This window comes from Heteronotia binoei, chromosome 6, assembly GCF_032191835.1.
Source record: "Heteronotia binoei isolate CCM8104 ecotype False Entrance Well chromosome 6, APGP_CSIRO_Hbin_v1, whole genome shotgun sequence".
NCBI classification, from domain to species: domain Eukaryota; kingdom Metazoa; phylum Chordata; class Lepidosauria; order Squamata; family Gekkonidae; genus Heteronotia; species Heteronotia binoei.
Genome location: NC_083228.1, coordinates 68,385,391 through 68,397,190, shown reverse-complemented (window position 1 = coordinate 68,397,190; position 11,800 = coordinate 68,385,391). Strand labels below are relative to the sequence as shown.

The 11,800-nt window shown below is 39.2% G+C and overlaps 1 pseudogene; it reads left to right on the top strand.

Annotated features, from left to right (window-relative positions):
• The first annotated feature begins 5,694 nt into the window (after positions 1–5,694).
• On the top strand, positions 5,695–7,120 carry LOC132573341 (ETS domain-containing protein Elk-4-like; annotated as a pseudogene).
• Positions 7,121–11,800: the final 4,680 nt, after the last annotated feature.

The window sequence follows — 11,800 nt, the reverse complement described above, 5'->3', positions numbered from 1 at the left end:
TAAACTTCTGTCTATGAAATCGGTTACAGATTCCATTGAAAAAGACATTAAAGAATTTTTTCAATTCAATACTGAGTGTGGAGTACCTCAGCATATAGTTTGGGACTCGTTTAAAGCTGTAATTCATGGCAGATTTTTGGCTATTGCCTCTTCGTATAAAAAAGAAAAAGACAAAATTAGATCTGATTTGGTTGCCAACATTACCAAATTGGAAGAGAAATTTAGAAATTTAAAAAATTTGGTAGCAAAAAAACTTATTCAAAACTTCTTATAGAAAGGAAAAAATTAGAATCTTTTGACGTCTCCAAGATTCAAAAACAAATGGCTTATATAAAACAAAAATATTGGTTTCGAACTCCTCAATCCCTTAAACTCCTATCATGGAAGGTTAAAAAGAGAATATCCTCAATGGCTATTTCTTCCATTCGTTCTAAATCCGGCACCTTGAAACATTCCACTAAGGATATTGTAGGAGTTTTTAAAAAATACTATTCATCTCTATATTCCTCCCAGCATCCAGCATCAGACCTTATTTCATCTTTTTTAGACACTCACTCAGTTATTAAGCCTGTTTCTCCTGAGGTTAAATCCCTTTTGGACAAACCTTTTACTGCACTTGAAATACAGGAGACTATCAAGTCTATGAAATCCAATAAATCTCCAGGCCGAGATGGCTTTATACCAGAATTTTAAATTTTTTAATACTTTGTTGGCTCCCATCTTGGCGGACGCCTGTAATCAGTTTGTACAGTCTGGTTCTTTTCCAGTTACTTGGTCACAGGCAAAAATCATTCTTCTACCAAAGAAAGACAAAGACTTGCTAGACCCTAGTTCATACAGGCCGATATCGCTCCTTAATTGTGATTACAAGATTTTTACAGCAGCCCTGGTGGCTAGGCTTAATACTTTTATAGGGAACTACATTCATCCTGACCAATCGGGCTTTATCCCACACCGTGAGTTAACGGACAATACTAGAATGGTCCTTGATGTTATTCAATACTGCCGGAAATTTAATATTGAGTCTTCTTTTATCTTGTCTATTGATTTTGAAAAAGCCTTTGATTCCGTTGAAGTTCCTTATCTTACAACCTTACTGCAGAAAATGGATTTTGGCCCGAATTTTCTGAAGATAATCCATTCTTTATATAAGTCGCCTTCTGCTATTCTTTCTATTAATAATTTGGATTCTGAAGAATTTAATCTTTTCAGAGGGACGAGGCAAGGTTGCCCCTTGTCTCCTCTGCTTTTTGCAATCGCAATTGAACCTCTTGCTAATGCTATCCGTAATACCAATATTATTGCTGGTATCCCTATTAGAAAGAAACAAATTAAGGTGTCTTTGTTTGCAGATGACCTAGTGCTTTTTGTTACAAAACCTAAGACTTCTTTACCAGCTGTCTTTGATTTATTATCTGTATTTTCTTCTATATCGGGTCTTCGAGTAAACCCATCTAAAACCATTCTTTATCCCATCACAATTTCAGATGCTCTCCAAGATTCCATCTACTCAAATTATCACTTCAAAAAAATGGATAGATATTGGACATATTTGGGGATCAATATACCTTTAAAATTGGGAGATATTTTTAAAGTCAATCATCATTTATTGATTAAGGACATTCTTACTATGCAAAAGAATAAAAATTCTTCACTCATTCCCTGGAACGAAAAAATTCAGATTATTAAATCTTTTATTTTTCCCAAATTTCTGTTTTTATTTCGAGCCATTCCTATTCTTATTCCTGAAGATTTATTTGTGGGTTGGCGTCGTTCGTTCTTAAGATACATTTGGAACAAGGGCTTATCTAGAATAGGGTATGCAACTCTTATTCGTTCTAAATCCTCAGGTGGTCTGGCTCTTCCGGATCTGCATAAATTTTATGAAGCTGCCATTTTAGGAGGCCTTGTCAGATACCATGATGCTGATTTAAATTCAGGCTGGAAGGTCCTAGAAGATACCTATCTAAATAACAAATCGTTTCAATCTACATTATGGGAATTTCCAAAGAAGAGACCTCCTAATATCTCCTCCAACCTTTTCCTTAAAGCTATTTTTCAGATTTGGGACAAACGCCGCCTCTCTTTAGCCCCTCCTATGTCTCCACTATCTCATTTTATGGATGTTTCTTGGTTTCAACCGGGGTTTTTTTACAAGTCTTTTCCAATTTGGAAAAAATATAATCTTTATAGGTTTGTGGATATTTTGTCCAATGGAAAAGTGCTCGACAAAAAATCTTTAGAAGAGAAAACTGGTGGGACAAAAATCCCATGGTTTGAATACTTGCAAACTAACAACTTGGTGACATCACTCTCAAAGAAATACAATTTCAATCGACCTCTTACTTTCTTTGAATCCTTGCTACAATCTCCTTTTTTAAAGCGGAAGGGACTGATTTCATTTATCTATAAGGGTTTGCTAGACATTGATGCTGTTGATTTGTTATCCTATCAAGAAATTTGGCAAAGGAATAGTTCAATTAATTTTCAGGAGGATGTTTGGCAACAAATCTGGTCATCTCCTTCGTTTGTTTCAAAATCATTGAATATACAATTACAAACTCAAAAAATTTTGTTCCGGTGGTATTTAACACCTCAGAGATTAAGCCATATGGCGATAAATCAATCCTCCAAATGTTGGAAAAATTGTGGAGAGGTGGGCACATTTATACACTGCTGGTGGTCTTGCCCGAGGGTGCAGTCGTTTTGGGCAGTAATTGTGGCAAAAATCAAGGATATCACGGGCTATAGTTTACCCTTAAGATTGGAACTCATTTTGCTTGACTGTTGGAAAGGTATTTCTATTACTTCTCTCAATAAATCCCTGATATCCCTGTTACTAGCTGCTGCTAAAATGGTGTTAGCCCAATTTTGGAAATCTCCCAATATTCCTCCAGTTAAAGCCTGGTATGCTAAAATCTGGGAGGTTTATGCTATGGACAAGATAGCAGATAGTTTATGCAATATAAATAATTCAGAAGGTAAAGATTCTCTGATGTACAAGTGGCTTCCATTTCTTAAATTTTCTTTTAGTCCTGTAGATCAGATGCGTACATGTATTCCTGGTAGATATTATGACATTATTAATTTGATGTAATTAACATATGGACAGAGTACTTATTTTTTAATTCAGCTGCCAAGTATGTATGTATGTGTGAATGTATGTATGTGTTGTTTTGTTTGTATTTTGTGTATATATATATATATATATATATATTGTTTTCTGCTGGTATGCTATGGTTATACACAAAGAATGATTGCAGATACAGTCATTGATTGCTTTATTTGTATGTTTACTAAATTCAATAAAAAAGTTTTTGGACAAAAAAAAAAGTAATTGGTTTTCCACTCTGGTTGTGTTTGTATGTCTATGTGTTTTTATTTGTTAAATGTTTTACAGATACAGTTTAAAATCAGTTTTAACATTTAAAACAAATTATCAATCAGACAGTCCTTGAACATTTAACAAGAATGGGTATGATTACTAAGAGTCAGCACAGGTTCTTCGAGAACAAGTCTTGTCAGACTAATCATCTCTTTCTTTGAGAGAGTTACTACCTTGATGGATCAGGGTGGATATACTTTATCTCTCTTGCAGTAAGGCTTTTGATAAGATTCCACATGATATCCTTGTTGACATGTTGGTAAAATATGGTTTGGGTTTGTAATTGGTTGAGATATCTCAACTTGGAAGTGCTTGTTAATCCTCATGGAAAGGAGTGACAAGAAGAGTGTCTCAGGGATCTGTCCTGGGCCCTATGTCATTCAGCATCTCTAAATGACTTCAGTGAAGGAATAGAGGGGATGCTCATTAAATTTGCAGATTACTAAATTAGGATGGGTAGCAAATACAGTAGAAGACAGAAACAAGACATGGGATGTTCTTTATAGGCTAGAAAACTGGGTTAAAATTAACACAATGAATTTCAAGAAGGATGTTGACAACTTTTTCTCTTGACCTCTCACCATCTTTGTTGCCTTCCAACAAGGATGATGAGAAGTTTGGAGACTAAGTCCTATGAGAAAAGGCAGAAGGAGCTGAGTATGTTTAAGAGACAAGTGAGAGGTGATATGATAGCCATCTTCAAGTATTTGAAGGGTTGTCATATAGAGGATGGAGCAGAGTTGTTTGCTGTTGACTCAGAAGGAGAGATCTATGAGATTCTGCTTGTGGAAAGAAAATACCAAAGAAAAAGATAGCTTTCTGAACTATGTGTAATATTAGTGTGCACATTTAACCAACAATGTATCAGTGTCATCTTCCATTGTACAAAGCAAACCCAAAAGCTATATTTATTATCCTGTATTTCTAAGCATCATTTATTAGTGGTCTTTCAACTACAAAATTGCTCAAAGTAGCATACCAAACATAAAAGGAAAAAAATAATATCGACAGAACAACTAGCAATAACAATTCAGTTTAGATATGAATCCTTAAAAACAGTGGTAACGAAATAAGAATTAAAGCGCTTGAAATTAAAAAGTAAAAGTTATAAACAAGTGGTGGAAGGTTAGTGACTTCCCTTTTCTCTGAGACTAATTCTATAGAAAAGACAGTAAAGCTTCACCAGTGAAAAAGCATATTCCATTGTCTACCTGATGCTATTTCACAAAAAGATGGTGTTTCCATAGATGACTGGGAAAGAAGTGGATGTGGAAGGAGGCACTCCTATAAGAGATACAAATGAAAATACTAGTGAACATCTCTCCTGCTTACAGGAATAAGAAAATGTATATACATCTGTGGCCGTGTTCCTTCTAAGCTGAGTTAGTGTGAGCTAACTCACAATTTTTTAGCCTCCAGCTCACACATTTTTGTCTCAGCTCAGGAAAAATGGCCCTAGAGCAAACTAATTTATGCAGTAGCTCACAACTTTAATGCCAGGAGCTCACGAAGTAGAATTTTGGCTCACAAGACTCTACAGCTTAGAGGGAACATTGATCTGTGGTATCTCAAAGTCTGATTTATTCCCTTGTTTTGTCCCCTCTTCTTCCAATCTCACATTCTGAGAATCCTGGGAAATGTAATCACCAGAGTAAAGCTGCAGAGACTTTCTATGGACACTCTCAAAACCAAGCAAAGGAATTTATTTCAGCTTTCTGACATTTAATACTAGCAAATCATTTGAGTTTCTTCAAATTAAACAAATATGGCTCTACTGTGTGTCCTTGGCTGAAATCTCATCTCTCGGCTTTGATTCCCAGTTTTGGGAGTAATGGTTACACATACTGTGGAGGTGTAGTGAAAAAGAACTGCATAAAGTTTAGAAAGTTCTTTAACTTTAAAAGTGCGATCTGAATTAATCATCATCAGGGCTCTCTGGAGGGCAGGTACTGCAGGACAGGGTCTGGCAATCAGGAAGCACCAGAAACAGATTGCTGATCGGGGTCAGATTAAATATTAACATTAAATATAGATTATTCAGAATAATATTGCATAACAACTGACAAATATGAAATGTACTAAACATAAATATTAAAACAGAGAAGTGGACGAAGTAAATCGCAAGTCTGCTAATTGCATACTCTAAGGCGCTTCCCTGTTTCGCTTTTAGCCGCAAAGGAATGGGGATCCGAGCATCACAGTTCTGCAGGGGCCCTGGGTCATGAAAGACAGTCATCCATCAGAGAGTTCAGCACCTGCTGCAGCATAGGAACTGCTTGGTGTGGAGAGGCTCTGCCTAGCTCACTGCTATGGATAGTGCCATCACTTTGTGGCAGTTCCTTTTGCAACTCCTCCAAGAGCCTCAAAACAATGAAATCATCTGCTGGACCTTCAATTATAAAGAATTCTGCAAGCAGAAGAGGTAGCCCACCTCTGGGGGATTAATAAGAACAAGCCTGTCATGGGTGCTGGGGACCCTGCAGAAGAAGCTGAGCCTGCAGAAGAAACTGTGCCCCTGCCACCTGCACCAGTGCCCCTGCCTCCTGCTGGAGAAGATCCAAGCCCCCCTGCCTCGCCCTCTCGGGTGGCTCGTGTGCGTGACCGCCTTCGTCAGGACCTCAGGGATCGGAGGAGGGCGGCACGCTCACGAGCAAGACGCTCCCTGAGCCCTGAGTTTTGAAAGGATTCTGGCCCTTCTGGAGTGAGGATGCTTGAGTCTCAGCAGGATCCTGGCTGCCTCTCTGAGCCAGCAATTAGCCCAAATGGGCAACAGCCAGCAGAGGGCTATATAGCTGTGGGCTTTGGGAGGAGGCTTTGTGGAAGCAACTAGTCACTTACCTGACGTTCTAGCATCCACTTCGGCTTTTGACTTTGGCTTCTGGACCCCCTGACTTCGGCTTCTGAACCTCTGACCTGCGATACCTGGACTGTGATTCGGTTTTGGCGCCTTGGACCCTCTTTGCTCACCAGATACAGACCTTGGACTGCCCCTGGACTTTGCCTGACCTGGCCTCAGCCCGTGACAAAGCCTAGCATGGATTATGATAAACTCAGTCAGGATCTCAGATACTATTATGTGAAGAAGATCATCAAAAAAGTTAATGGTCAGACGTTTCTTTACAAATTGTCTTATCCAGAGATTCTGAACATGGATCCATTAGCACAATAAAGATTCTGTTGTTTGTTTTTTAAAAATGGATCCTTTAACAGTTGGCAAGACTGAGGGTGATGTTGAGCTGCAGGCTGGCTTGGTAGATGCCATTAATGCTACAAAGGACACAGAGAACTGTGGGAAGGAGAAGCCTCAGTCCTGTGCAAAGTCCTCCAGGTACAATGATTATACCCACTGAGGTCTATATTCATCATTTACTTTGAACTCCCTGAACTACTCCTCCTGTGTAAAACTCTTTAAGCCAATCAAGATAGAGAACCCCACAAAGAAACTGGCAGACAAAAAAACCTCCTTTGGAACCAACACTCTCAGCCATAAAATTTGTGACTGTGTCCTCCCAAAAGCCTTTGGTCTCTCACATTGCTTCTACTACTCAACTGGCTTCTAACACATCAGCAGCTTCTCCCCTTCCTTCAGGTTCAGATTAAACTCTCCAAGCTTTGGAGTCTTCAGTGAAGCCCAAAATGACTCTAGCTGAAACTTCAGCACCCTTGACAAGCTTAACTACCAACTTCACTCCTACGTCACTTGCATCCTCCATTTCTCCAACTCTGTAGGCTCCCACTAGGCAGCACCAGCCTGAGGACATGTGGCACCCCAGGCAGGCTCCCTGCCCGCTGCCCTCCCCCATCACCGCCCCCCTGCTGCTGCCCTCCCTCCCTTCGCGGCACTGCAAGGCAATGCAGTGCTCCGTCCCCCCCCCCATCAAGCTGTGCCACGCTGAGGCTGGTCCTTACCAGTGTTGATGCGGCTGGCATGGCATTTAATCCTTTGAAGAGCCTGTGGAAGGAGACTTCGCCCCCCCCCTCCTTCCCAGAACCAGAAGTGAGGGGGAGCAACATCTCCTCCGTGGGCTCTTCAAAGGATTAGATGCTGTATCAGCTGCATCAAAGCTGGTAAGGTCCAGCCTCGGTGTGCTCCTCTGATTGTGCTGGGGGGGGGGCAAATAAAGCATGAGGGAGGGGTGGGCAGTGCTGGTGGCAGGGGGGAGGCAGGGTACTGGGAGGGGGAAGCCCAATTCGGCAGCTCCACCTCCCAATGCCTTAGGCAACTGCCTAGTTTGCCTAGTGAGAGAGTTGGCCCTACCACTAGGTCACCTTTGCCACTTTTGAGTTCAAATTCTGTTCTGATTATCAACACAGAGATAGAATCAGTGCCTTGCCAGCAGATGAAACATTCTTAGATTCAAGCTCTGGAGTTCAAAAAACAAAGTGCATCAGTGCTAGAGAAAGAGTTGTGTCATAGCCAAAATCGAAAGCCCAAAGGACTGGAAATAGCTCCCACTCTGATCATTACTGGTAGTGACCCAAGTCCAGTGGGGATATTGAGCCCTTCCCTCCCAACTGTTTTTCTTACACCAGACTTTTTCCCCACAAACACCTACTTTACTGACCCCAAGCCCCTTGCTGTTCAGTATCTGTTTCTGGAGCACACTCAGCCTAGTTTCTCCCTTCAGTCCAGCAAGATTGCAAGGTGCTAACACCCTTTTCCAGTTTCCATCAGTGTTGAACCCTCATGGACCATTTACTGCAGGGGTCCTCAAACATTATGGGAATTTCCAAAGAAGAGACCTCCTAATATCTCCTCCAACCTTTTCCTTAAAGCTATTTTTCAGATTTGGGACAAACGCCGCCTCTCTTTAGCCCCTCCTATGTCTCCACTATCTCATTTTATGGATGTTTCTTGGTTTCAACCGGGGTTTTTTTACAAGTCTTTTCCAATTTGGAAAAAATATAATCTTTATAGGTTTGTGGATATTTTGTCCAATGGAAAAGTGCTCGACAAAAAATCTTTAGAAGAGAAAACTGGTGGGACAAAAATCCCATGGTTTGAATACTTGCAAACTAACAACTTGGTGACATCACTCTCAAAGAAATACAATTTCAATCGACCTCTTACTTTCTTTGAATCCTTGCTACAATCTCCTTTTTTAAAGCGGAAGGGACTGATTTCATTTATCTATAAGGGTTTGCTAGACATTGATGCTGTTGATTTGTTATCCTATCAAGAAATTTGGCAAAGGAATAGTTCAATTAATTTTCAGGAGGATGTTTGGCAACAAATCTGGTCATCTCCTTCGTTTGTTTCAAAATCATTGAATATACAATTACAAACTCAAAAAATTTTGTTCCGGTGGTATTTAACACCTCAGAGATTAAGCCATATGGCGATAAATCAATCCTCCAAATGTTGGAAAAATTGTGGAGAGGTGGGCACATTTATACACTGCTGGTGGTCTTGCCCGAGGGTGCAGTCGTTTTGGGCAGTAATTGTGGCAAAAATCAAGGATATCACGGGCTATAGTTTACCCTTAAGATTGGAACTCATTTTGCTTGACTGTTGGAAAGGTATTTCTATTACTTCTCTCAATAAATCCCTGATATCCCTGTTACTAGCTGCTGCTAAAATGGTGTTAGCCCAATTTTGGAAATCTCCCAATATTCCTCCAGTTAAAGCCTGGTATGCTAAAATCTGGGAGGTTTATGCTATGGACAAGATAGCAGATAGTTTATGCAATATAAATAATTCAGAAGGTAAAGATTCTCTGATGTACAAGTGGCTTCCATTTCTTAAATTTTCTTTTAGTCCTGTAGATCAGATGCGTACATGTATTCCTGGTAGATATTATGACATTATTAATTTGATGTAATTAACATATGGACAGAGTACTTATTTTTTAATTCAGCTGCCAAGTATGTATGTATGTGTGAATGTATGTATGTGTTGTTTTGTTTGTATTTTGTGTATATATATATATATATATTTTGTTTTCTGCTGGTATGCTATGGTTATACACAAAGAATGATTGCAGATACAGTCATTGATTGCTTTATTTGTATGTTTACTAAATTCAATAAAAAAGTTTTTGGACAAAAAAAAAAGTAATTGGTTTTCCACTCTGGTTGTGTTTGTATGTCTATGTGTTTTTATTTGTTAAATGTTTTACAGATACAGTTTAAAATCAGTTTTAACATTTAAAACAAATTATCAATCAGACAGTCCTTGAACATTTAACAAGAATGGGTATGATTACTAAGAGTCAGCACAGGTTCTTCGAGAACAAGTCTTGTCAGACTAATCATCTCTTTCTTTGAGAGAGTTACTACCTTGATGGATCAGGGTGGATATACTTTATCTCTCTTGCAGTAAGGCTTTTGATAAGATTCCACATGATATCCTTGTTGACATGTTGGTAAAATATGGTTTGGGTTTGTAATTGGTTGAGATATCTCAACTTGGAAGTGCTTGTTAATCCTCATGGAAAGGAGTGACAAGAAGAGTGTCTCAGGGATCTGTCCTGGGCCCTATGTCATTCAGCATCTCTAAATGACTTCAGTGAAGGAATAGAGGGGATGCTCATTAAATTTGCAGATTACTAAATTAGGATGGGTAGCAAATACAGTAGAAGACAGAAACAAGACATGGGATGTTCTTTATAGGCTAGAAAACTGGGTTAAAATTAACACAATGAATTTCAAGAAGGATGTTGACAACTTTTTCTCTTGACCTCTCACCATCTTTGTTGCCTTCCAACAAGGATGATGAGAAGTTTGGAGACTAAGTCCTATGAGAAAAGGCAGAAGGAGCTGAGTATGTTTAAGAGACAAGTGAGAGGTGATATGATAGCCATCTTCAAGTATTTGAAGGGTTGTCATATAGAGGATGGAGCAGAGTTGTTTGCTGTTGACTCAGAAGGAGAGATCTATGAGATTCTGCTTGTGGAAAGAAAATACCAAAGAAAAAGATAGCTTTCTGAACTATGTGTAATATTAGTGTGCACATTTAACCAACAATGTATCAGTGTCATCTTCCATTGTACAAAGCAAACCCAAAAGCTATATTTATTATCCTGTATTTCTAAGCATCATTTATTAGTGGTCTTTCAACTACAAAATTGCTCAAAGTAGCATACCAAACATAAAAGGAAAAAAATAATATCGACAGAACAACTAGCAATAACAATTCAGTTTAGATATGAATCCTTAAAAACAGTGGTAACGAAATAAGAATTAAAGCGCTTGAAATTAAAAAGTAAAAGTTATAAACAAGTGGTGGAAGGTTAGTGACTTCCCTTTTCTCTGAGACTAATTCTATAGAAAAGACAGTAAAGCTTCACCAGTGAAAAAGCATATTCCATTGTCTACCTGATGCTATTTCACAAAAAGATGGTGTTTCCATAGATGACTGGGAAAGAAGTGGATGTGGAAGGAGGCACTCCTATAAGAGATACAAATGAAAATACTAGTGAACATCTCTCCTGCTTACAGGAATAAGAAAATGTATATACATCTGTGGCCGTGTTCCTTCTAAGCTGAGTTAGTGTGAGCTAACTCACAATTTTTTAGCCTCCAGCTCACACATTTTTGTCTCAGCTCAGGAAAAATGGCCCTAGAGCAAACTAATTTATGCAGTAGCTCACAACTTTAATGCCAGGAGCTCACGAAGTAGAATTTTGGCTCACAAGACTCTACAGCTTAGAGGGAACATTGATCTGTGGTATCTCAAAGTCTGATTTATTCCCTTGTTTTGTCCCCTCTTCTTCCAATCTCACATTCTGAGAATCCTGGGAAATGTAATCACCAGAGTAAAGCTGCAGAGACTTTCTATGGACACTCTCAAAACCAAGCAAAGGAATTTATTTCAGCTTTCTGACATTTAATACTAGCAAATCATTTGAGTTTCTTCAAATTAAACAAATATGGCTCTACTGTGTGTCCTTGGCTGAAATCTCATCTCTCGGCTTTGATTCCCAGTTTTGGGAGTAATGGTTACACATACTGTGGAGGTGTAGTGAAAAAGAACTGCATAAAGTTTAGAAAGTTCTTTAACTTTAAAAGTGCGATCTGAATTAATCATCATCAGGGCTCTCTGGAGGGCAGGTACTGCAGGACAGGGTCTGGCAATCAGGAAGCACCAGAAACAGATTGCTGATCGGGGTCAGATTAAATATTAACATTAAATATAGATTATTCAGAATAATATTGCATAACAACTGACAAATATGAAATGTACTAAACATAAATATTAAAACAGAGAAGTGGACGAAGTAAATCGCAAGTCTGCTAATTGCATACTCTAAGGCGCTTCCCTGTTTCGCTTTTAGCCGCAAAGGAATGGGGATCCGAGCATCACAGTTCTGCAGGGGCCCTGGGTCATGAAAGACAGTCATCCATCAGAGAGTTCAGCACCTGCTGCAGCATAGGAACTGCTTGGTGTGGAGAGGCTCTGCCTAGCTCACTGCT